General features: G+C 27.4%; 1 protein-coding gene and 3 non-coding genes across 5 annotated transcripts in view; 3 read left to right on the plus strand and 1 right to left on the minus strand.

Annotated features, from left to right (window-relative positions):
- The window catches only part of LOC113376748 (nuclear receptor subfamily 2 group E member 1-like), a 352,594-nt gene that overhangs the window by 281,894 nt on the left and 46,044 nt on the right, over positions 1 to 24,656 (minus strand). The window lies entirely within an intron of this gene.
- Positions 4,860 to 4,931, plus strand: Trnae-uuc. Its single transcript has one exon. It is a non-coding gene; the product is annotated as a tRNA-Glu (tRNA).
- On the plus strand, positions 5,342 to 5,413 carry Trnae-uuc. Its single transcript has one exon. It is a non-coding gene; the product is annotated as a tRNA-Glu (tRNA).
- Positions 5,826 to 5,897, plus strand: Trnae-uuc. Its single transcript has one exon. It is a non-coding gene; the product is annotated as a tRNA-Glu (tRNA).

Genomic DNA, 24,656 nt, shown 5'->3' on the forward strand with positions numbered 1-24,656 from the left:
TTCTATATCCATTTTTCATAAAAATGACCATCTATTTTTAAAAAATTTTGGTTTCTGTAAACTGAAAAATATAATCACGTCGAAGAAAAGTTTATTTACATAAATAGTGCTTGAAAATTTGAAAAAAAAAAAATTAAATTACGTTCTTAAAACCCACGTCTTAGAAAAAAAGATATTCATAATAACCTTACAAATATTTAAACTATATATAATTGGCATTAAGCGTGTTACTGAATCTTACAAACAATGACTAATTATAAGATAACTATTTATAAGTTTATACAATTGCATCTTAGATATTTATAAACAAAATGTTTTACATGGAGTTTCAACCAGTTAATTATGTCTATTCATAACATTTAAAAATAGCGATAATACTGAAATAAAAACAAATATATAATTATAAAAAATGTAAAAACATTTGAACAAATTCATACAAATAATATTTGCATTTCAAATCCTTACTGATTGCGAATCCATTTTAAATTCAAGTACATTGTAGCAACACATTAGCAGCTTAAAAAGTTGTGGAGTTTAAAGCGCTATAAATTCAATAAAAGCTCCAATAAAAATTTTAATATTATTAATAGGCATATAAGAAATCATGAGATGGTATCAGTTATAAATGCGAATTTATAATCGAAAAGTGTTTGTCCTTCGGAATCAGCTCGATAATTAAAACACGATCTGGAGAAAATGGCATATGGGGAAACCTTTATAAACTTCATAAGTTGTTCATTATCCAGTTCAACAATGATAACTCAATAAAGTACTGGATGCCGGGTATCAAATGGAATATAAATACACCGAAATATTCGCCTTATCTTTGCGCTCTCGCTGCATTGCTTAATTAAAAATTATAAAAGTGTAAAGAGTAATCCCCGACGTCAGGAATGCTAAGATCGACTTAATATCGAATAAATTGCCACGACAAGAATGCAGAGATTAAGTGTTATAAAAATACCTAGTAATTCAGAAACAACTGTAATTGATTTAACATTGTGGATTTACTTTTACCTACCTACTTTTTCTTAATTCATTTATTTAGTAAGTAGGTAATAAGTAATATAGACATTTTCGAATATCCTTGCACCCAAGGGCTCAAATGGTTCCAAATTGATAAACAATTCTCTTAAAGTTTTAGCTCTCAATATTAACTTTTAGATAGTGCGCAATTCAATCAAACTTTGTATGGAAATAGCATGGAAAAAATTTTGAAAATTAAAAAAAAAATTAGGTATAACTTAGCAACAAATGAATTAAAAGTGAAAATTTGTGTCATTTTTTAAAGAAAATCCGACGCTCTGCAAAATGTTTGAAAATTTTTTCATGCTATTTCCATACAAAACTTTGATTGAATTGCGCTCTATCTAAAAGACAATATTAAGAGCTAAAACCTTTAGAGAATTGCTTTTTATCAATTTGGAACCATTTGAGCCCTTGGGAGCAAGGAAATTCGAAAATGTCCATGTTAAGAACCATCCTAGTGTACATATATTGTTATGCACCACCGCTATATTTTAATAAATAATTTATCAGTACATTGGGCTTCAATAAACTTCTGGTAAATTCTGTCGTCTGAAATGTTACACGTAATTTACGTAGATCAAGTTTATCTTCACAGATCGTTCTGTAATGTACTAACACTTGCATATATTAGCTAAATCAGCATTTTTATACTTGAAAGAACTTACTGGAAGCATTTCTGAATTACGTTTAACTAAGCATTTTTAGTTAGTTTAAAATAATAAAATAAAAAATACGACAGTTTGTTGTCGACTATGGAGCCGAAAAGATCATTCAAAATCTAGTCTTTAAAACTTATTCACTAGTCTTCTGGAAACGTTGATGTGATTCTGATATTTTATGGATTTTTATGTAAATAGAAGTAATTTACAAGTTAGTGTGTAAGAGTGCTTGATTGTGACAGAAATGTTTCTAACATAATAGCTTTTCTGCAGAAATAATTTTATTGTTATTTATCTGACCAAAAACCCTTCCTTTTCTCAAAATATTTTATTTAGAATGAATTCATAAATATTTACATGCTTCGGGTATATCAGATTTTTTTATATAGTAATACAATTTGAATGTTTAAAATTGAAAAAAAAAACAGTTTTTACCATTGATACTATATTTATAATAAAACACTCACAAAGACCAAATTAGTATTTAATGCATTTCAAAAAAATTATAATTGTAAATACCTCTTCTTACTGATACGAGGACATAGAAAATTAAATTAGTAATACATTTGTGATATCGCAAATTTACAAGGTTACACATATTTTTAATATAGTTTAATTAAAGAAAAAAGTTCGAAGAAAAAAAAAGTAAAATCTTTCACTTTTCAATTAAAATCATAATATAACATAAGTGACCATAAATACATTTTACAAAAATTTTATAATTAAACAATATATTCCTTATTACTACAAATAAAATAAAATAAAAGTTGGCAATTACATATTCTACAAATTTCTCCAGTAGCTCAATAAACCATGCAATAGAAACAAAAATTCTATCTCTATTATCAAATTATCAAACAAAACACGTTAGAAAATATTTTCAAATAAGATAAAATATTCATATTCCGATTATATTTAATTTATTATTACAAAATTAATAAACAACTTGTATCATTTTATTATTGCATAATTAATTATAATTTCGAATTTCGAAATAAAACGCATGTTAAATGTTATTGACACGTGAGAAATTGGAAAGAAAGTTAAACATCAATATGTATCCAAAATATGTTTGATTTACAAACTGGTAATTTAATGTGATTAACATAACTTAAAACCACTTTAATTGTAACATCGAGTTTTAGAAATGAACAAACATTGCAGATAGTGAAGAGTATAGAATGAACCTTAGAAATATATCACGACTGAATGAGAAAGTTCGATAAGATTTAAATTTTATTTAAAATCAAATTTAAAAAAAAAAAATAAGTTTATTATTTAGACTTTGAGGATATTGAACTAAATCAAATTTGATCAGATCAAACCCATTAACAGCATAATATTTTTTTGTTTGATATATTTAAAAAAGTCAATTTAACCCTTCCCACTCGGATGCCGCCGAGACATATAAAAGCATATATATTTATTCAAAGTGCCATTTTACAAAACAAACACAAAAACATGAGGTGAATTCAACATCTAGAAGAACATAGTGCAAATTTGAAATAGAAATTGCTAAACCAAAAAATATCAATCCTTTCTCATACCATTCGTGAGGTAAATTTGCATGTTTTTTCCCTACACTTTTTATTGCTGTTATGATATTCTTTTGAGCAAAACTAAAATACAGAGCCAAATGTGATACATTTATTTTGGTCAAGGATGTCTATTATAATATATAGAAATTTTCAGTGCCTTATTTTTTATGCCTGTATTACTACAACGAGACCATTGCAATTCATTCACAAAAAATAATTGTTCATTAGAATATCCATGTTTTTTGTTCATGACACAAAGCTTGAATACATGGAACTTAATTAGTACCAAAACATTGCAAATTTTGTTACTAAGAATAAAGTTTTTTTAATTTTTAATTAGAATTGGGATGTGGTCACATATGTTTGTATGTATGCTGCATTTGTAAGTATCTAACCATTATATTATGTTATAAGGAAAAGTGTTGGTTTACAAATCAAGTGCTTACATATTTGTCTTTTATTGCTTGGACATGTTTAGTTTTGTTACGCTTGTAATAATCAGTCGGATTGCATACCGAGGGAGAATGTCAATTTTGCAATGCAATCTAGCTTCGGATTTTATTAATATTGTACCCCCGAGCAAAATAAACCATACATTACCAATTATTTTATTAATAAATGAACAAACTTCAATTTTACAGTGCTCAAGCTTAAACTGAAGTGCTCTATATATTAAGACTTTTGATTATTAAATGTATCAGATAACTAACAAAAAGACGCTTCTGTTACTCGTCCAGATTTTGATCAACTTGGCATAACGATAGATTCGGTGCTAACTATTCCTGTGAAATATTTAAGCCTAAAAGAGGATTAATTATAAAAATTAACCATTTGAAAATAAAATTTTGCTTCTTAATGTAAATTGCATGAAAATCTCGATGCTTAAACATAACTATTTTAATCAATCAATTGATATTCAGCCAATTAGATAAAATTTTCAATTGTTTATTTCGAAAATAACATTTCGTTTTCACTACAAAATAAAACGAATTTCAAATGATTAATTTTAAGCATGCTTATAATTTATAAAATTATAAATTTTAAATTAGTTCAATAACAATTTCCTTCCAATCATTATGTGTTCTGAAAATGTATTTTATTTAAGAATGAACGTCAACTGTAATCAAAAGCTACCTACATACCACAATACGCTTCAGCGTAAATTACGATTACAATTGCTCAAGCGCACGGCAAAATTAAAATTTTGATAAATTTTGAACGAAAAATCGACTCACATACTTCTTTCAAATTAATCCAATTCGATTCAGAAAGACTAGGAAACATCGAGATTAGTAAGTGATTTTTTCGCGAAAAACTATTAAGTTATTAACTCCATATGGTCTAGTGCTAGGATACCTGGCTTTCACCCCCAGAGGCTCGGTTCGATTCCGGTATGGGAAATATTTTTCCTTTTTAAAACTTAGTAGTATCTAATTAGACCAAACATTTTATTAACAAGCTAATTAATTTACGTGTTTTATTATAAAATTCAAAATTATTTATTTATTTTTGATAATGATGATACAATGGTTGCCCTAAACTAATTCCCGTGAAATATTATAATATTTGTTCAATATGAAATTAATCAATTAAATTTTAATTAAATCTGTGTTATATTTCAATTTTAATTAACTCCCATATGGTCTAGTGGCTAGGATACCTGGCTTTCACCCAGGAGGCTCGGGTTCGATTCCCGGTATGGGAAATATTTTTCCCTTAAAAAACCTAGTAATATTTTCTCATTTTTTACTTTAACGCAAATATATTAAGTTATCGAACATAAAAAATGCTTACAAAATTAAGCAGTAAATAATTTGACAAAAATTACTATTCAAAAATAAACAATTTTACTCTATGTTTTATATTTAAGTTCCTTTTCAGTATCTATTCTTTTAAGATTCAATCAAAGCAAACATTTAAACCAACGAACTAATTAATTTACGTGTTTTATTGTAAAAATTCAAAAATTATCTATTATAATTACTTTGATAATGATGATAAATTTGGTGCCCAAACTATTTCCCGTAAATATTAAAACCTTATAAAAATGGTTCATTAATAAAAATTAATTAATTAAATTTTAATTAATTCCGTGTTAATCATTTTTTTATCAACTCCCATATGGTCTAGTGGCTAGGATACCTGGCTTTCACCCAGGAGGCTCGGGTTCGATTCCCGGTATGGGAAAATATTTTTTCATTTTCAAAACCTAGTATTTTGTTAATACATTCTATTATTATTTGAAAATGAATATATTAAATTGTTTAACACACAAAAATAATACTTTTGTAAGTATGATATGACAGATACAAAATTTTCATTCTATGTCTTATTTTTAAGTTATGCAGTTTATATTCTCATAAGATTCAATGAAAGTAAATAATTTAACTTAGGAGCTAATTAATTTACGTGCTGTATTATAAACATTCAAAATTTCCTATTTATTTTTTATCTTATATTAGAAAACTTGACATGATGATACATTTGGTGTCCAAATTGATCCCGTGAATATCAAAGGCTTAAACAAATTGGTTCAATAATTAAAATTAATTAATTAATTAAATTCTAATTAATCCGTGTTATTCTATTTTCTGCCACCTCCCATATGGTCTAGTGGCTAGGATACCTGGCTTTCACCCAGGAGGCTCGGGTTCGATTCCCGGTATGGGAAATATTTTTTCTTTTTAAACTCCACTATTCTTTTGTAATTACTTTTTATTTATATTCGAATATAAATATATTAAATTTTTGGACATAAAAAAATACATTTATAAGTATGATATGACAGATACAAATTTTTAATTATCATGGTTTACGATATTTAAGTAGTGCAGTTTATAAACACGAAATAACAATATTAGTGATTTAATATGTCATTTAAACATGAAATATATATTAGTTAAATATATCTATGTGGATAATTTCATAAGCTAATCATAAATATAATAGAAAATAAAAATTATTAATTTCTCACCGCAATTTCTATTTAGTTCACTTTATTTAATTTAATTACTAACCAAAAGGATTGTTAGTATAATACCACTTCAAGTTTTTTTCAACAGAATCGGAGCTTTTGGTTTCCGAGTTATATTTATATTTGAACTATGATTATTTCTAGGTAACAACGAACGCTAGTAAGAGGAAGATGAAGTTTTATTTATTTTTGAAAGTTTCTAAAAATAATCCTTTCTAATTGTGATATTGCAGCAATAATACACCGAAATACTTTTTCACTTGGAAATAACTACACTGCTTGATATCGGATTGTCCGAATTCCGAGCTATGTATCGAACCTGGAACTTTCAGGTTACACATCAAAGTTTTTAATAATAAGCAACACGGAAGAAAACATACCAGAAATGATATTTTTACTTCCCGCAGGGTAAGTTATAGTAATTGCAAAAAATCGAATATATATTTTTTGCATATCTTTACGTTTCAAAGGTTTCTGAACATTTTAGCATATCTTAGAAAAAAATTGATGTATGTGTGGTGTGTGTGTAGTATGTATGTTTGGATAGAATATTTCGTCCACGATTTGGGGAGCATGAATCAACCGATTTGAATGATTCGAAAAGCATTTAACTGGTATTGACGGAAAGAAAAATTGATTTATTTTTTTTGGAAACGCATGTGTGGCACGGTGCCATGCAACACTAGTTCTTAATTTTAATTGTTAAACATTTGCCTAACAATTGTATATAAACTAATAGTTTAATATTTAAGAATTATTCGGGATGTTATTGCTCAGTAAATATCATAATTGATTATACATTTAGTCATAATGCAATTTATGATCGTAAAGTATTCAAATCAATTCTTCTAAATCTGGTTTGACAAAATTCCTGAAAAAACACTATTTTTTATATCACATATATATAACTGACAGCCCAACGTACAACTATACAAGCCGTATCAGTTTTTTATGTTTGAAGCTGGCCAATAAATTTTCAGGTTTTGTTCCTGATAGACCAAAGCTTACAAAACATACTGCATAGTTTTACGTTGGATCTGTGATTGACGTGACCTTCTTCCAAAACGCATGTGTCAGACATATGTTTTTATGTGATAGCTACTATAAATGTTGAAGTTGAAGAAGAATATATCACAATCTCTCATTCGGGATGATGAGGTGTGGTCGAGGAGGATCCCAAACTATGAAGAGCCATTTAAAGGATTGTCAATAAAATTAATTCCCCGCTGCAAGTATTACTTATAAGGAAAATTCGAATTAAATCAGCCAATATACAGTTCTGCACGAGCACATTGATCAAATTAATAAAGGTAACCGAGAGACTATGTTCTAGCACGTGCAATGAACTAGTTTTTACAGGCGGCTTGTTATGTATAATAAGTGAAATGCTAAATGCACGCACATTATTACCATGCACTATCGGTAGTCGTGGTGCGCCGCCTGCAACCAGGTTACAACACATTTCAGACGAGGCGCGGGCTAGCAATCGAGGAAACGCATGAAAAATTTATTACACAAAGCTTAATTTAAACTTAGAAAACTAAGAAAATATAATTAATAGGTCATAGCAAATTTTATCAATTTTACTATAAACTAGTGGAGCGCATGGCATCGTGCATTAAGTCAAATTTTAAATATTTTGAGAAATTTGGAAATTTTTCTCTAAAATATTCGATTTTTTTTTTAATTTTCAAAAATATTCTCAAATTTCGTAAGAAATATTTTTTCTGAAAATGGTGAAAAATTTCGAAAATTTCAATTTTTTGAAACTTAGATTTTTTTTTGAAAATTGATTTTTTATTAAATTTTCAAAATTACTAAGTTTTATGAAAATGCATTTTTTGCACACCTAAGCAAAATGTTTTTTGAATCTAATCAGATAATCCGTTCTCTCAAAACTGCATAACCGTTTTTATCTATTTGCTATATTATTTGCTTTTGAATAATTAGATAATATTATTTTACGATGCTTTTGCCTTAAAAATAAGTGATGCATTCATAAATTATTTCTTTGTAAGCAACTATTTTTTAATTAGTTGGTAAATTTTAATTATTTCTGTATAATATTGAATATATATTTATAATGTCCAAATACACACCGTGACCCTACAAGATGACAAAAGCATCACGCCTGATTCCCTTTCGAGAGTCAACATGGTTTGGATATATTTTGAAAAGTGAACAGATATGTGAAAATCTAATGCAGATGCAGATGAATCAGATGAAGAAGAATCTGGAAATCGGAAGTCAAACGCGATACTATTTGTATGAATATTTACTTTGTATATATAGTGCACATTTGCATTGGTCTATACTACGGCAACGCGAGGCACGCGAGGTGAGCAAATCAACCCCTAACGACCATCATGGAGGAACGAGTTTATACAAGCAAATTTTTATTATAAAACGCTATTATGTGAATTTATCGGGTAACTATTAAAAGTTGAATCAAATTGATTATATCGTTTTTGCAAGAATATTGAAAACGGGACAGGTTTAAACATACTACGTACAACTAGTATTAAATAATAAGATTTTATAGTGATATATTGAACAGTTGAAAACGAGAAAAAATTATATTTTTCACTCCCACTTATTTTCAATTTAGCCAGGATGAACTAGAAAATTTATTTTGGCATTAATCTCAAAAAATTTTTAAGAAAACATTTTTTTTTTTCAATTTAATAATAGACAATAAATAGTAAATGCTTTAAATTGAAATGCTTTTGTTAACATACACAAAACAAAATTACATGTTTTAGACTATTTTGCATTCCAATTTAAATACATATATTTTTTTAATATTTATTGAATATGCTACAAATAATAATTGTAGCAAAAAATAATTAGAATAACAAAAAAGTTTAATTCATTTTTGAAACCTACTCAAAAGGTTAGTGAAGACTTAATTGAAATATTTCAAATTTGAAGAATTGTAATATATGAACAACATGATACACGTTTTATATTAAAATTAATTTTGGATTCATTCAATGAAAAAATGCATATATCTCTTTCTATTTGAGCAAAGTAAAATAATTTGAATACAAAGAAAAATGCAATAAAATTAATGTTTAATTTGGATAAAAATTGAAAAATGGTGTAGAAAATGTTATTTACTTAATCACAAAGTCTAATAGATATAATTTCAGTATCCAAATTAAAAAAAAACACAATTTCTTAAAAATAGCAGTTTTGTACAAGTTGTTTATTGAAACAGATATCAACATTGGTCTGATGAGTGAAATATTATTGGAACCGATTTCAATGATTTACTGGTAAGATGCATTCTATTTAAGAAAACAAGAGTCATGATAGATGGGTATCATTATAAAAAAAGTTCCAAAGAAAAAGTATATAAGTAGAAGCTCTAAAAAGTCTATTGGTAAGAATTCAAGATAATTAAAAGCAAAATGCAATGAAAAAAAAATCACACAATCATTGTTCTATTATAAACATAACGTTATGTAGTAAATAGTCATTTTGATTCTAATAGGTTAGAACTTCATAGTAGACCAAAAAAGTTCTATTTTTGTAGTTCCAAAAACAGTCTGATAAAATAGATACATTTTTTTAATAAGTGCTTTCAGTTGAACATCATCAGGTATTGTATCACTCTTTATAACACATGTTATTAGCACTTAAAAAGATAAAATATGTGCAGATACAAAAGAGTGTATGAAGACATTTTTTCTGCTTCTTCCACATACAAATAAAATAACTGCCAATTCGTCTTACATAATCGATCATTGTGCAAAAATATTTGGGCGTTGCGAAAAAAATAATATTATCAATATCATGCAGTGCAGTGCTTAGGTATATGCAATGCATATCAATGATATTTGTTTGCATCACTATGGACAGAATTAATTGAATTTTCTAGAGTGACTATATATTGTTTCAATTCAAACAAAACTTCACCTCATATTATCTAATTTTATTACTTATTCTACGAGCAAATTCGCAAAGGCTTCGAAGATAAATTCAGAAAAATCAGCACTATATGCAAATGAAGACATGTAACTTATAGATGCTATCCGCGATCGCTGCCAAATTATTGATAAATAAAATTGGTTTTTAATAAATGCTGTATTTAACTGAACTTCAGAATAAAATCTTCCGTTTATATATAAATTAACATTAGCACACATGTCTACATATCTTCGTACATTTGTACTCACTGGTAGTGCCTTTTACAAAAGTTTCGAAATTTGTTACGTGTACGGAATTTTAGATTTAATTATAGTAATTTCGTATTTTGCGGTATGCAATGGAATCAGGTATGAATCGGAATAGGTTTTTTTTACTACACGATACAAAAAATTTGAAATATGGAAAATGACATACATATTTATTTGTTTCTAATTCATTTCTGTTCTCTGTTCATATATATGTCTGTATATGTGTGTGTACATATATACATACAACTTTACTCTTAGAAACGTTAGAAACTATGATTTGTCATATAATATGTGTAAGTATGACTAGTGGTACATGGCATCGTATCGTAGGCAAATTGCTGGAACTTCCCGTACCAAAAATTACGCATCGCACAGTCTAACAAATAAACATTGGTACAGAACCCATAAAAATGTAAACAGTACATAGTATTAAAATCTCTATAAAATATCTGATAATTTGATGTGCATATATCTAGTGACTTTTTTGACCGCCAAATGTTTTTTTTTAATTTTTTTTACTGGATCTCCAAAACCTCCTTTTGGACCTGCCAAAAAATGCAGTTTTTATTTAGTCAATACAAATAAAATGTTTTGGAATCATTCAGTTGGACGCTCCGTTCTCTCAAAAACACAATTGCCATATTTTGTACTTTTGCCCCGTATCTTCAAAGCTTTTGCCAAAAACTAGTCAGCATGTCTCCCCATCAATGCGAATAGAATGTTTCTGGAATATACAAATCGGTTGACTCGTGTTCCCTAAATCATTGTTAAAAATGTTAATGTCACACACACACATATATCTTTTTTTTTAAAGTATGCCAAAATGTTCAGAAACCTTTGAAACATAAAGATATATAAACATTTTCATTTTAGATTTTCTTGCGATTTTTCACGCAAAAACTTAATAAATTATTTCTATTACTATGATCATCGTATTTCCACCTGTTCGCAATATATATTTTTCAACCTGTATTACATCAACATGTGTATTGTAAATCAACCAACCAAAATCCTGCTCGATGGTCCGAAACCTGAGATGGAATTAATAACTTACATCGAACAGCGGCAATAAACATATAAAATTCGCATGTTACAAGTTCTTAATTAAACATATAATGGTACGTTTTTATATGCATTCTTACAACTTCAGCTATATCGCGGACATATCACACTTCGATCTGGTCAGTCGGCGGCCGTTCAATAAAATCTGAACGCAATAAAAACTTGGTAAAAATTTAAAGTTGCTTTATTACGGGCTAAAAGATTTATTTGGTGGATTTAATAAAACTGATTTGTGTTGCTGAAATGATCAGTTTGTGTTTGATTATGCATATAAGTACAAAAAGGCAAGTTCATAAGCCAACATTTGGAAAATTTTGAAGCCAATTTTTTGAATTTTTTTTTATATCTGGTACGTTGAAATGTTTGATTGATACTAAGAAAAGTTGAAACAAGTTGATTTTCTATGGGTCAAATATTTGTTTTAAATTCAAAAAAATAGGATTACAAAAAAGCCCATATATTAAGGCGACCATACGCTCCGATTTAGCCGGGATAGTCCCAGATTTCCAGCTTGTATCACGGGTTTGTCTAAAAACAATATTTGACCCGGATTTTCAAAAAGTACAGTTTTAAATTGATTCTTTACAGTTACTTGATATTAAAATCAAGAAATAAAATAACAGCTACCTGCAAATGATTTAAAAACAACGAGTACGCTTAGATGAAACAATACGTTCGAAATGAGAAAATTTTCCAATGCAAAATTTCAAAAGCGGGTTAAAATAGCTTCTCGCATTAATAATATAGAACTTTCATTTTCAATTTTATGAAAATTAGAAAATAGAACATCTTGACTGACTGACATAAGTTAATTAATTAAACCGCTTTTCATAGGCCTATAATATTGTACCACGGTCATATAAGCCAAAGTACTAAAAAATTAATCGAATTAAAAGTACTGTTAAGATGTCATTCTAGATTTTTGGATATAGAACTCTCAAAACAATTACAATAACAATATTATTATTAAATATTGAAGTATTAAAAAAATAACTGATTTTAACATATTCAATTAAATATATCGGCAATAAATATCTTTAGTCCATAATTACTTGTATCGCAGAAAAAACCGTATTAGTTTATAACCATATATCGGATTGACGAAGGTGAAAGCTCGTACCTTTTATCGCTTGGTTAATCTTTGGCGGGATATTGGCGAAAAAAGCGTTTGCTAACAAGACTTGACGATGCCAAAAAATAATGTCGTATTCGTTTCTCTCTCCGTAAAACGACGTGGTTTATGGTTTAACCATTTAATTTTTTGCTTCGATTTAGTAATACTGAATGTTTGTCGTGTTTTAATGCGGTTAAGTAATACGTACTAAATCACAGTCATATGTACATATCTAGGTTATGGAAATCGAACAGAATAAATAGGGTTTTAATACTCATATGGAAGTATTCAATAGTGTTTCATTGTGGGAATATGATAGGATTATTTAATACTTCTTGCTAAACCAACACTAAAAATTATTTAATTTCTTCAAATAAATAAATGATAATTTTTTGATATGTTATTTGATATATATATATATATATATATATATATATATATATATAATGTGCCATTATTATCATGCACTTTTCTTCTGCAAAAAAAATCTTATTACATCTTATTTTGTTCACCATATTTTATTCTGTTTTTTTGTACTATATTTTGTGTCTAATTTCTTTTTTCAAGTAAGTTAAAACAAAATATATAAAAAAAAGAATAATAATCAGGCATCAGTTATAGAGAAACTAGGGGTTGCTTGTAACAGTTGAAATAAAGATGGATAGTTGCTGTAACTATTCCTCTACTAAATCAAGTAAAAATAATCCACAACTATTGTTCATCATTTCACAATTCATCCATTTTTAGAAAAATGTAAGGTGTTACAATTTACCTTGTGTTTAGGGCTTGTTGTAACATCTACCTGAGCAAATACTAACAATAAAAAAACGACAACAATGCCTCTGATAATTTATTCTTTACTCATTTTTATGAAAACTGACATGTTTCTAAGTAATTTTTTAAACATCGACGCAAATTGTAATTAATACAAGTGTGATATTTTAAGTCTTCTGTAATATGCATTTTTATCATAAATCAACGCAAGCTACAATTAATATTATAATGCAAATAAAACATATAGTGTCAACGTGTAACAATTTATATTTGCCCACATCGTACAAACTGCATATTCATTCTATCGAATCTTCTTCACTTAATCTGTATATAATTTTTGTATGTTACAACTTGCCCTAAGGTTTTGTTTCAACTAACCCCAGGTGTGATTTTTTTTACATTAATCAAGATAACTATTTGTACAATTCAACAATCACAGAAATTGTTACACAATGTCAAAGATTGATTTTGAAACGAAATAAGATATATAAAATTTTAAATTAGTCAATAATAAAATTACCTTTCGTAAATGACACACCTGCGCAGTTCTGTATATTACGTTAGCTTACAGGACAGTAGCTATGACAAAATTATGCAGGACGGATTACATGTCCAATGGAAACAAAAAATATTTTAATATCGTTGAATATCTTTTTCAAGATACTTTACTCTTTTGGGTAATAAAATAACTCATCGACTTATTTGCAAAATAAGTTGTCTTTAATTTACCTGTCTGAATGCGACAATTTTTTTTTCTAGGATGGCTACATGCTTTTGTTTAAACCAATTCTGTTCTGTATCTACTGATTCTTTAAAGTTAATAAATCAGAAACGTATCTAAACTTTTGCTTGGCAATTGTGATCGCGATTATTCAAATTATTAAAATTCCTTTCTACGTTTTTTTATGAATTACCAATACGATTGTATCAGATAAAGCACAATGATATCTCAGGTAATTTCAATAAATCCATATGGATTTTATGTTCGATTGTTTTAACAATCTATCACTTATCCTTCCGAATGTACTATTGACAAGCTTTAACAAATGTTTACTGTTTATGGCAAAGGTCGTTTGAATATGTGTCGTCGATTTGTCTGAGGAAATTTTCATTCTCGATTTGAATCGATCATTTCTCAATATTTTAAGAAATGAATACTGAATCATCGCTAATTGAAAAAAATGGTATTTTCTAATGGAGAAGAACAATGTGTATTCAATGTCATTTTTTCTATTGAATTTGCGCCTACAGATCACTCTTTGACAATGAATGAATTCTTCGAAGGTGGCAAAATCATTGAACGGATGCAGAATATAAAATTGATATCCGCTCATCATTTTATTGCAAAATAATTGTCTAGAATATTTAATCATTTTAAGAGATTAAGCCAATTTTATTAGATCTGGTCTGGAGGATCGTACCCCATAAAATATAATATGATTAAAATATTTCAATAAAAAAATTCGATATTTTATCTAAAGGCTATGGCTTTTTTATAAGATGAAAATAAATCTCAATTCTTTAACGTTGTGAAGATAAAAAATTTCAATATTTGACCTTTGCTAGGCTTTTCAACCTGCAACGTGACGTAAAATTCTCATAATTCATTAACACCAAAAAATTGTGTAACCAATTTTTTTTTGTTTTTATTAAAAAAATGTGCAAATAAATTTTTAGCTCACCAAACCTTTCACCAAATTTTTCATTTTCAATTGTAGAGGGATTGTAGGAAATAATAGCTACATCATTCAACCAATGCGAAACATGAAGATATATAAATTAGAATAACTATTTATTTAATTGATCTCTTGTAGAATTGCTTTGTTTAACTTAATTTACTTTTTAATTTAGAATTTTTGTTGTTGGGCAAAAGTTTAGTTGATCCTTTTTACCCCACCAAAATGTAAGCGTTTATAAAAAAAACTGTTGGATCTAATTTGAAATTAGCAATACATCTTATAAAACAATAAAATAACGTATACTAAAAATTATATTAGAATCTCATTAAACTAAACAACAGTGCTCACAACAAAAAAAAACTTGCAACAAAAGAAAATATGGATTTTCAAACATTTTCTATTACCCGATAGCAACGCGGTAAGAATCAAGGCGATGGCTTTTTCCCTCTACTTTCAAATATTATTAAAAAATTCGTAACGTTTCTGTGATATCGGTGGTGAACCTTTTCACCTGCGGACCTTTAATCACTGCTCTATATTTTTATATTTTAAGCATATAAATGTAAGTTTTTGGTAACCTAGTAGCTACTAGTAGCTTTTAGGCAAAGTCCTCGATATTGTATGAAAAACAAAAGAAAAATTTTACGCATTTGAAATAATTGTTTCCTATAATTTCAATGCAGTAGCTATAATAATTCAGTAAATTAAAGAACATATTTTGAACTTCGTTTCATCTCCTAAAGTAATAATTTATTAAAAAATGAATTTTCAGTACCTTAGAATTAAGTTACTAAGAAACTCATAAAATGTTTAAAAGGTTCTATAACAACTGTACTCCTATAATACACTTTTTTAGTAGTTGACTACTAAGCTTCACAAAACCTCATTTAAGCATAGATAAACTTAAAATATTTGATATATTACGAGCGGGTTGTTGAAATATGTTATTGTTTTAAAATAACTTTCGTTTTAAGCGATAAATCCCAGTGTATGATTTGGAGTTGTTATAAATCCCTGTGTATCTGTTACTACCATGTTAATGTGGTTTTCATTCAAATGTCTCCGTTCACCATATCTCCGCGAAGCCATAAGTGACTGTATTTATAAAGGCAAGCACAATCACTTATAAACACAATATTTGTACAATCTAAAATCAATAATAGGATTTGATTCAATACTAAATAATCATCGTGTCATTCTCTCTATTGTGCAAAGAATTAAACGCGAAAAAAGAACTACACGCCCTCCTGAGCAGGAAGTGAAAGCTAAGACTATTTAGCGTGATTATATGATTGTTACGGTAATAACTGCAGATTATTATCGCACGATTTTTCTCCGCATACGGATCGATAATGTTTATTGAATAAATAACATTCCTAGTTAAGTACTGCTTCTCGGATTTCTCATATACATCGTACAGATACAAACCGACAGCAAGAAACTGCTCAGATGATTCAAAACCACGGATAAGAATTTGATAATCTAGTATAATGATACTATTATGTTTGATAATTCTACTGTATAATATACATATATATGATTAAGGTGAATATACGTCCCGGATTTCAAAGCAGTGTCTAGAATTTGTCCAAGAGCAATAAATTTTCCCGGATTCAGAACTTTTGTCCCAAATTGTCCCGGTGTTTTGTTCAAATTGGAACTTCACAATTACTTGATACTAAAATAACAATTACCCATAAAATATCTAAAAATGATATATTCAACGAGTATGCTTATATCAAACAATATGTGGCCAAATTCAAAAATTTCAAAAGCGGCTTTCAGCATAGCCAAAATATTATATAACCTAATCGAGTAATGAATTTCTCACTAAAAGTTAGTAATTTTGATTAAAAAAGATTTTAAAAAATGATTTCTATTGCATCCTTAAATTGTATTTGTTACTTTAAATCATATTTAAGTTATTTAGCCCCCCGTCCCGGATTATCACAACTAAAAGTAACCGACCCAGTATTGATTCAAGCTAACATCACGTATTTTTAGTACCTAAATAAGTCAAGTTTTTGAAAAAAAAAAGAATTTTTGTTATAATACAGGTGAAAAATAAATGCACAAGATATCTCATTCCCCCTTCCCACTTTTAATAATTTGTGATTTTTTATTTAACACAACCCCTTTTTAAGCCTTACCTGATTAATAAATAAACAGTCTTAAAAAAACTTAAAAATATTTTTTTATAAAAAGCCGGATATAATGACAATATGTTTAGTAATGTTATTAATATAGGGCTGTAGAATTATTATCACTACTAGTTCAAAGCAAATGATAATTTGACCAGGGCGATGTCTATTATATACAATAGTATAATTGTGTAATTATGTTAGGTTTTTATTTTTTTCTCGATTTTTTTTATCATGAAACTATCAACTATTTCGCCATTTTACAATCCTAATTAAACGCGTCAACCTTTGATGGAACTTGCCTACACAATTTAGACATTTTTGTAAAAGAAGGGTCTTTCAATATAGACCAATTTTAAACATTTTAAATTTCTAGTTTAACAAAAAATCTTAATTCTTCAAATCCAAAGTTTAAATGTAAAAAATTAACAAAAAATTAGCTACAATAAACGAAAAATGGTCACAGTTTCACGAAAGCTCTAGGTTGCACTTAAAAGCTCATAATTTTCAAACTACGTGAGATAATTTTTTATTTTTATTTTTTTGTGATAGTTACGATCAAAATACTATTACCACTTCTCGACTTGACGTCGAGTCCTGAAACATGCTATATATATATATATTTATATATATTTTACGTGCTTCATACGTGCCTTTGACAAAAAAAAATAATATGGATTTATGTATCAATATTGCAGGTAAATAATTTATGCTTCACAATTTTTCATATTCTGTAATTATCATCATTAAAATTGTTGTCTTATAATAAATATGTTTGACCGAAAAACCTGACTATGGAACATATATAATTCCGAAAAGTCGTAATTAAACATATACAAAAAATTAATTGTTTCTCATTTATAAGATTAATTGTTCGAAAAAGAACTACATATTTTTTACGTTAAAAATTGTTCAATATAATTAGCAAATAATTAAATATAATTTTTATTTTCTATTATATATTTCCAGCTATGTTTCGGTGTTTTAGAGTAATTCAAATTTATATCATAAAAATATGTTAACTTTGTATTTTATTTTTCCTGGTATGATTTGCTTAAGGATAACGCCTATTAAGTGTCGAAACGTTGAAATAAAGAAGTGTAAATATTAGTCTATTTCGAGAATTCGATAAATTGGCTGCTAATTATATCATATATATATATATATATATATATATATATAATTCTGAATCAAGAGTTTGTTCACAACCCAAAGAAAACTAATATTTCAAAACTCCATAATGATCATTTCATAGTATTTCCAAATTATTAACTAGCTACTCAATTTATCAATATCAGATAAAGGTGTTACAAAATAATTCAATACTCGGAATACTCGAAATATATATAGTCAAGCGCGGTTCAAATTAAAATGGAATATTTATTATATAATAAGATTGTGCAATTGTAAGTAACGAAGAACTGTCTGTGTTAATTAATACCGATATCTTGCAATACTGTTCGCTATAATGCAATATTAAAAGTATAAAATTATAATTACTATTTACGAACCTCTAGAGAAAGTAAAGTGTAAAAATATTACACTTTTAATTGCTTTCGAATAATTAAATGAAGAACAAAAGGTGTGTGGTGATGATCATTAGGTTGATTGTATCATCGAATCGACACAATTTTTTATCATAATTTGACTCTTAAATGTAGAGGAAAGTCATTGTGGCACATGACGTTGTCGAGTTTTAGGGAATACCGAAAATACTAAAAATATCTACTACATGCCACCAATAATTATTATAAGTTACGTCATATTATTAGCCATTTGGAATCTAAATAACTAATAAGTGATACAAATATAAAATATTGTTAAATACCTTGCACCGTGCACATCGATGAATTCGCACATGCAGATAATATTTGAACAGTTCTTACCTGAAAAAAAAATGAATAGGATTAATTAAAATATTAAATATGTATTTGTCTAGTATAAACCTAGGGCGGAGCACAAAGGTCCAATTTGAATTAAAGTATTTATACTGTCTAAACCCAATGAACTGCATCACAACACGTAACACGTATCAAACAAACAACTATCAAAATATATTCAGTAAAACTTCCAGTTCACTCCTAATTATAGAGATGTGTTTTTTTTCTATATTTCGAAAAATTTTCATCTGTCCCTTTTTACCCCATAGGCGGGGTAAAATGGGACAACCAGGGGTAAACATATCCAATGTAATATTATATATTTTAAAGGGATTCACGAAATAATAGCTACATTATTCAACCAATCCAAAATATAAAATTTATGGCACATTTTTAACAAAGAGCACTATATATAATCTTGATCTGGTATTTTGCCAGAAATATTTGTCAGCAAAGCTGGAATAGCTAGCAACTTATTTTATTTATTGTAAAATTGCTTGTTTTACTAAATTTTTTATTTACCATTTTTTATTATTTACACCTTTGCGAGGTAATAGCTCAGTTGGTCCTTTTACCACACTCACATATGTATGCTTTTATGAAAATTCTATAAAAAAATATGAATTCAACTTAAAAATAACTATATATATCTAATAAAACATTTAAATAACATAGATTTAAAAATTACATTTAGATCTCATAAACTAAACAACAGTGCTCACAGCCAAAAAACTAACAACGAAAAAGAATAGTCAGATTTTTCATTGTCACCTGATAGCCAAGTTGTAAAAATCAAGGTGATAACTTATCATACATATTTTGCCCTCTCCTTTCAAATAACGTTGTTAAAAAATCCTAGTCCTACCGTTTGAAATGATGGTGGTGGACCTTTTTACCCACGGGCCTTCAAATCCCGCTCTACCCTATATATAGGGTCTTAGAGAACTCAAAAAAAATATTTTATGCAGTTTGAACATTATGAGCTTTTAAGTACAAGCTAGAGCTTTAGTCAAACTGTGACGATTTTTCGGTTAATTTAATGATTTTTTGTTATTATTGCCTATTGAAATTTTGGAAGCATTATTGTCTAAAGTTTTCTAGAGCTAAGCCTCTGGTTAAATTATGATTTCAAAGTCCTTTAAAAAAGTACTAAAACTGGCAAGTTCCATTAAAAGTTTCCGCATTTAATCAGGATTTCACAATGATTGAACAATACATGTTAGTATCATACTAGAAAAATTATTAAAAATGTAAAAATCTAAAAATAATACGATTTTCGCCAACAAATATTATATAATTCATTAATAAAACATTCTCAAATAGTTGAAAATGAATATACATTAGTTTTAATTTTTTTATTTAAGTTTATTTTGAAATTTGTTTATTCTAAAACATTAAGCAGAGACTGCTAAACATATATGATATCCAGTAGAGATAAAATTAAATTAAATAGTCAATGTAATTTAAATTCTTGGAGAGCATTTCCATAAATAACTAAGTAGTTTTATTTAAAACTCAATACTGTATAATTAAACGATGATTTTATTAGACATCGATTATTAGAGATATTTTTATACACTTTTTTGTTTATGTATTTCAAATATCATGGCATACTTAAATCAACTTGGAGCTAATTTGCTCCAATTCTATTATATTTATATATATTAATATGTAAATTAGTTAAAAATAACAAATAACAATCATTTATTAATCAACATTAATTAGCATAATGTCCTGTGATCAGCATAAAATAGTCTTATATCTATACTAGCAATTCAATTGTAAATTAGAAATTTTCTTCAATAATCTTTATAGATAGTTTGTATATTGAATTATTTCTTCCAATCAATTTTGTGATGTAGATAGATTTCAAACAAGTTGACTTTATATACGTACACAGTGTACTCGTATTTCGCTTTATCACATCCGACAATGTATCATCAAGTTCTAGAAATTGTACTTTCATTTTACCGTAGACATCACGACCTTTCCGTTCTTGTTCTCGTTTATTTATATGTCTGTCAGATTAGGTCATCGCACATTCGTATGATATCACAATGTTACAAATCAGAAATATTATACATCCAGATACGAATAAATAGAAATTATAGATTATTATATAGAGAGCTTTTTATTTGTTCCATTATGATTTGAAGAATAGCTGCTTTGTTCAGTATTCAATTGGCTCTATACGGATCAGATGATGATCATAGAAAAATAACTTGTAGAGATCGATTTAAATTGCTATTAGTTTTTTTTATTAAGATTTTATATAACATCAATCAAATAACATTGCATTAAATAATATTTTTAAGAAATTGCTCTATATTTTATTAAGACTTATTTTGATTTGTATTAATATGATAGAAAACGCATAGTAGCAGTTTCTACATTCATACAGTACCAGATATATTTTAACGGAATGGAATTGTTTTAGCCCAAAATCGTTACTAAGTCAAGTGATATTTTCAGAAAAAACAATTAAATTTTTACACGATCAAAAAATTCAATTAAAAAAGAGTGCGCGTAAGGATCAACACGCGATTGAAATAAAACTTATTTGCTACTGTACAAAAAAGCAAATACAAGAAGTAAACAATAAATATATCATATGCCAATTTTGAATAATGTTTATTAGTAATATGGTAACACTAGTGATGCACACATTTATTAGTGTCAACCATTATGCAGATTTATATAATGATAAATTATAAATTATATATTAATAATAGCATTAAAAATATGTATAATATTTAAAAACAATAATGTAATTAAAGTCATACTTCAAACATGACATGATCGGTTTGTCATTGTAATTAGCATTTAGAAATGAACCTTCATTAGAGAAATGAAGTAATTGCTGATTAATAACTTCTAGAGATTATAGAAACTACTAATAATATAGAAATTATTTTAATAAACAATTGTTTCGTACACGGCGCTAATGCTGCATTTGTTTTATTATTTTCAGGCATTTTTCATTAAATCAAGATTTGTACTACGATGTGACTTTAAAATGATTATTTATATATGCCAATTTCCTTGTTGATACAACATACAACGACAGATCTCTATTCGCATACGCAACGACTAATCACAATCGACCCGTATAAAAATGATATCATCGAGACTCTCATCTTATCTGCCGTAACGCACTTCTGTTGCATTTGTATGGATTTACGCCCTAGTCACGCCTAAAAAAGTTTTACTTAAAAAATTATTAATATTTTATTGCCTACAATGCATAGCTTTCGTTAGAAATGCGTTAACTTTTTCATGACTTCATTAGATATTTATGATGTTTTGGATGGTTAAATTAAAATTTCGAATAATACAAATAGTTTTCGCAATTGAACTTGAATTATGTTGTATTGTAGTTTATGTGACAGTGATGGGTAGAGTGTGTTAAAAGAGTTATACTCTATAAAGTCGTTGATTAAATGATTTAATTTAGTGACAATTGTGTGAAATATAAGGTGGTGTATTTGATATTTTTCAATTTAATAATACAAATGTATTATTAAATTGAAAAATATCAGTTCTCTTCTAATTTAATTTCACTATCAATAGCCAATCCAATTCATGGAAAAAGAGTGCTAAATATAATGGAATCTTATAAAACAGAAAACTCAAATTTGCAGAACACAAAAAATATAATCATTAAATAATCAAACAAACTTCTTTGAATTTTGTTTACTAAAATCTATGTTTCAATGATTCGTTTTTTAATTCTAAATGGATGTCCTCTTTGGTGTGCAACTAACCATACAATATCAAAAACTACAAAAATTTCAAAATGCATAAAATTTTAAGATTGATGCTTGAAGAAAAAAGGAAGCCAGTAACAAAGTAACGCTTCACTTTACTTGTAACAAAATAAATAATGAAAAGCAAATATTATAATAATCAAAAACTAAATTAAAAAAACACTCAACCAATTTTTGCAATTTATTAATAAAAATAATTGGTAAAATAATAGAAGATGTTTTGGTACAACAATTAAAATCTTCTAAATTTATTAATAAAAAACTCTAATTTATGAAAGTATTAGATTCAATTATCTATATATTATTTTCTATTGAACTATATTCAATTCAATATTCAGGTATCTATATATTATGTTATAATGTTTATATTTCATAATATATATCATTGTTCATATAATATAATTAATTCTAATGCATTATAATTTGATGTATTAGTATCAATTAAAGAGTTGTGCAATGAATATTAAATGAATTTATATTATTGTAAATTTTAAGTTTATATTATTCTAAATAAACTGTATATAAAAATAAAATTGAGTAAGCCATTAAATTAAACATTAAGTGAACATTGGTTTCATACTAAGCAGATGGCTAAATATATATCTACTAAAGATCAATAAAATCAATTTGAAAGCAATAAGTTTTTTCAATGGTCAAATCTATATTTGCAATAAAATATTTTCAAATTTTTTAACCCGTTGATTATATAATATATAGTAGAAAATATCACCATTTTAGAAACCGTGTAATATTTTAATATTGTAAATAGTTAGTACGTATTTACGCAATCTTTCAAATTATGCACATTAAAATTATTACGCCACACAACTTCGAATGTCACATAATTTATTGTTGAGTTGTTAAAAGTGATGTCATGTGAAAATAGTTAGACTAAATATTTTAACTTCATAAAGCTGTATGAAAATGTCAAAAAGTGCAACAAACGAGTCATCAGTGTAATGTATTTTTTAGTAGAAGTCGAGAGAAAAATAAACCTATCTAAGTAAGTAATACCTCATCAGTAAAGCAACATCATTAAACAGCAGTATATAATTTTTATGCCGTGCAAATAAACGAATAAATTTATGAAGTATTGCAAATAAGTGTGTATGTATTCGCAAGAATACTAACTACTATATATAAATTTGCTATATATAGGTATGTACATATATTAAAAGGAATTAAACGTATAGAGAAAAAAGAAGACAGTGAGCAGCAATCGGCCTCCAAACGACCTTCCATAAGTGAGGTATGGGCTGAAGAAGTCCGAGCAATTCTCGCCTTGCATATCGTGACTCATTGCGCAGTGCTGCACGAGACTCGAAAGCGATCCGCTTACCACGCAAAAGAAAGAAGAAACTGCAGACAATCTTCAGAATCAGAATCAGAATTATTTACATCGAAGTCATTTTCACATAAAATACTTCGAATAATTGAGAATTTGTAAGCAAGTATAGAACACGTAATTTTGACCCTTTTCGTTACGAGATTTTGACTATTGTTCACCGCCGCAATAGTGACACTGCTATACGAGCCATCAAACTGCATGCACAAATACTTATACAGAAAATTTTAAATTTTCCAATACCGGTATCAATATATTTAGAAATTGAAAATCATGCTTCAAAAATCAAATAAAAACTACAATATTAAGTAAGAATTCTCACACACTCGATGTCGTCTATAGGCGACACTCGTACACACCTGTTGACGAAATAACCGGATATGGCCTATAGGCAACACTAGTAACAAAAGGGTTAATACGCAACAAAATGATAAATTTTCTACAAAATGTTACATACAATTGAATTAAATACCGTTACATTAAAAAAAGTTCAATTATTTAGGTTTTCTCTAA

The sequence above is a fragment of the Ctenocephalides felis genome, unplaced genomic scaffold (assembly GCF_003426905.1).
Source record: "Ctenocephalides felis isolate EL2017-DRISC unplaced genomic scaffold, ASM342690v1 CF-g0.4_SCAFFOLD_01886, whole genome shotgun sequence".
In the NCBI taxonomy this organism is placed as follows: Eukaryota; Metazoa; Arthropoda; class Insecta; order Siphonaptera; family Pulicidae; genus Ctenocephalides; species Ctenocephalides felis.